The following is a 4039-nucleotide window of genomic DNA, read 5'->3' on the forward strand; positions in this document are numbered from 1 at the left end:
AAGTGTGCCCTTGGGGGCTCTTGCCTTGCCCACAGATTGTGCCAGGGCTGGGGCAGGGGTGGGCTCCCTTAAGTGCCCCCTCAAGTGCCTTGGTCTGCTGGCTTTGCAAGGGCCGTTCAGCCACATCTCTTGCCTCCCAACACATGAGGCAATAGGCTAGTTTCAGTGGGGGCACTTTTCCTTCTCTTTCTATCTATTTGAAGCTGTGCACTGCACGGAAGAGAATGCAAAATCGACTAGGCTTGAAAGGCCTCACGTGGGACCGTGGCTCTGTAGCCTAGTGGACATGGCAAATTTGAAGGTGATCTCACCTGGCTGCTCCTATGACTTGTTTTATATTTTGTCCAAAGGCTAGTTGCTTTTATTAAACTACAACATTTTGTTCTTACCACTTTCTGTTGTACTCCCTGGCTTTCATGGGGCTGGTTGCCCCTGTAACAGAGAGCTGGTCTCGAAGCACAAGCCCATAAAAAGGTAGATGTGTTTAGAGGATGGAGTCTATATATACTTCCTCTCCCCTGGCATTCCACCATACAGAATAACCGTAGTGAGAAATTGGCACTTCAGTCAATTCACAGTGAAATGGGGGGTGGGAAGTCAGAAGACAAAGATTAATTTGATCGAGGCTTGAACCTGAATTTAATTTGTGACTGAGAACGCAGTGACTACCCCTTTGAGATATGAAAAAAAATATCCGTCTTTGAAATGTTGTCATTGCAAAAGCAAAATGAATGCTTTGTCTCATTTGGCAGTTTTGTCCTCGTGTAGATTAAATAACTCCCCCCACCCTTTTCCCCCCACTATTGTACCCTACTCACTCTTCATCCTCCCTCTCCCTCTTACATCCCAGTTCTCTCTGTCTCTTCCTTCCCCCTCCCCTCCAAACCCTCCGTTTCTTCTCCATCTCTTTTCAGGAGTCTCTCTTCTCTACCCTACTGATGTGGCAGCTAAAGAGCTAAAGCAGGCTGGCTGTGTGCATTGCCTCCTGCAGAGAAGCAGCACCAGCAGCATTGTGTCTGTCTGCAGTACGGTACGTCCTGTCACTGACTGACACAACACAACTTGTCCGGTCCGATAACTTCAGCATACGAACCAGCACACCCGCGGAAGGGACAGGCTGATCACTACTACACTGAGGAAAGGCTGGTGCTTCATACTAGTGTTTCCTTACTGCCTATACACATCGGTGATTCTTTGGTTCTCCTATTTGTTTATATTGGTGTAATACGGAAACACACACACGGTCTACGACAATAACCTCAAACAATTTATTTATGTCACAATAGTGTTTAAACACTTCAGGAGGAAGTAGATTTTGACAGTCGTATGCATATTGCACCGAAGAGCATTTCTTTTTTTTTTACCTAGCCCTTTACAGGCTTTTATATTTTTTAAAAAAGAAATAAAAAGGCATTTTTGTCTGCATTCGCTCAACAAACTTAAAAACAAAAACTTGGAAAACAAAACCATCAATAAGAGCTCAAGATGCTTAAAATGAATAGACTTAAATACCTCTCTTTAGATTCCTATTTTGGAAAAGATCATATTTTTAATTATATACGCTGCTGAACATATTTTTTTAGTGTCAGTGTAGAAATAAGGGTTTTGGTCATCCTGACTAACAAGAAAAATGCTCATTGATCAACAAGCCACTTTTCATATTTGGTTTAGAAGATTACTGAATTCTATTTGACTCAGACGTATGTCACAGTAAACACTTGCTAGAAACTGAGAATCCGTCACTTTTTATATGGAAGAGATTATTCATTTACACATACACAAACAATGAAGCCAGCAAATGCTCAGGCTCTTTGCTCTCTGTGAGAACAGAAAGCAATGTTACAAATTAGTTGGGGATTTAACACAGTGACTGTTAGGGGAAAAAAATCCTGCTTAGTAACTGCACGCTAGAGGGCACTTTAGGTAGAGCAAAAAATTATTTCCATAGCTACAAAAACTGAACCAGGTACTTGTATAAGCAGCTACACTGAAACTTAAAAAGGATTATGCTTCTCAAGTAGCAGCTAAAGCATTAATGCACAAAAAAAAATATATAGTTGATTGCTCCACTTGATATCATTTTCTTTTGTCTTGGTATCTTAGTGTTTCACATACAAAACAATGTCTGTTTTCCTAATAATCACCCTGACAGTAACTAATCAAAATTGCAAACGCTATGCTAGGAATAATAAAAATTGGTAATGCATTGTTGTTTTTATGAACTCTGTAATACAGTTGGCACACATGGGAAACTTCTGGTGTGCAAATTAATAGTTGTCTTTTTTCCCCACCTACATTTAAAATCCTCAGACAGTGAAGAGCCAGTTATGTGTAAAATAACTAAATGGAGGAAAAGGGAAAAGAACATACTAAGAACATAAAGGACCCAATCCTGACATTGGATCTAACCTTTGCACTGGTTTGACTTTCTGTGGGTTATAAAGAGTTGCACATGGATGTAAGAAACTGACTGTAGGATCAGCCCAAGTAACCTAGTGTAAATTAGTGAGATTCTCACTTTCTCATGTATTTAATAACAAAGGGATCTAATTTCTGTTTGATCAGATGCCTTTGATAGAAGACAAGAGTACCAATAAAAGATTTTAAGTGGTTGACATTCTTTTTTTCCCCTCATATGGATACCACTTTTTTTGAGGCCGCTTCCCAGCCTTTTGGCAGTGTTGTTTGAAGTTTAGCACTTTTCTGATACCCTATGAAGACAAAAGACACCTGACTGTTCTGAAAGTGTACTTCTGTGAAAACTTCCTGCATTTGGTAAGTTTTTTGCAGAGGAGATGTATAGGTTTTACTTACTTGATTAAACTAACCCAGTAGGCTAGCAATTGTGGTTAATGACTACAGGCATATCCCAGGCTCAAGGATATGTTTCATCTTAGTCCCTTGAGTCACTTGTGATAAGAGTTGATTCATTTTAAAAGTATCAGTAACTTGTGGCAATTTTTCAGATACAAGTGAATACAATTTCTCAAGGTATATACCACATAAAATAATTGTAAGCATATTTTAAACCTTGCAAGGAAGTGGGCAAGATTTACAACAATAGGTATGTAAAAGCAGTGAGAACCACTTAATGTGTCATTTCATTTAGAAGCATATTTAGAAACCTTGGAAATAAAGGAGGGCTTGATGCCGGACATATTTGGGTGGGGGGAGAATACATACACAATTTGATCCTTGAGCGGAGAAGAAGTGAGTGTTTACCCAAGATCATAAAATCATGGTGGAATTTACATTTAGTTATATAGTAACTTTAATTTTAATACTTTTAATATACTTTGCTCACTTTTAGGTAGCATCGCTTGTGGTAGTTCCTGCCAGAATAAATTATTTCAGTAAAGTAACTAATAGATGTATCTACTCTCAGTGCATGCAGTAGTCACAATTAACTAATTAGGACCTGTTCATATGCTTGCTTGCTTAAATTAAGAGAGAAATATTCCATTAACTTCAGTCGGTTTTTGGATTGGGGCTATCAAGCATATCCATATCTAAATCTGGCTACCGATACTTTAAATGTGCCAATGGAAGTAATGTTTCACTGAGAGTGTGCTTCACTCAAGGGTTAAACTCAGGATTTAGTTAGCACAGTGGGTTTTCCACCTTATTTCAGGTTCTGACTTTTGCATTTTTACATGCTGATGCTGGGGATTATATCGTCAGCTAGGCCTTGTAAGGGTCTATTGTTTGTTGAATCGGCCCCCAAGAGCTCATTTCAAGCCATTCTTATTGAATTTTTTTAAAGCGGTAAGGTCTGAGCTCTCTGCTGTCTTCACTATAGAAAACAGAGGTTATTGCCTGTTTTTCAGCATTGCAAGAAGTGCAAATATACGATAGATAATCAACAACTGCTTTTTTCAAAAGCTGACAAGGAAGAAAAGCTACTTGTACTCTATTATGTCCCACGCAGTTTTAGAAGGAAGCCAGGTATTTTCTGCCTCTATATGAATGAGAAGTTCCATTAGGTTTACCGTCCTTCCTATTCATACCAGCAAAATACTGCAGATAAAAAGAATCGGGT

This window comes from Crocodylus porosus, unplaced genomic scaffold, assembly GCF_001723895.1.
Source record: "Crocodylus porosus isolate Cpor-Errol unplaced genomic scaffold, CroPor_comp1, whole genome shotgun sequence".
NCBI classification, from domain to species: domain Eukaryota; kingdom Metazoa; phylum Chordata; order Crocodylia; family Crocodylidae; genus Crocodylus; species Crocodylus porosus.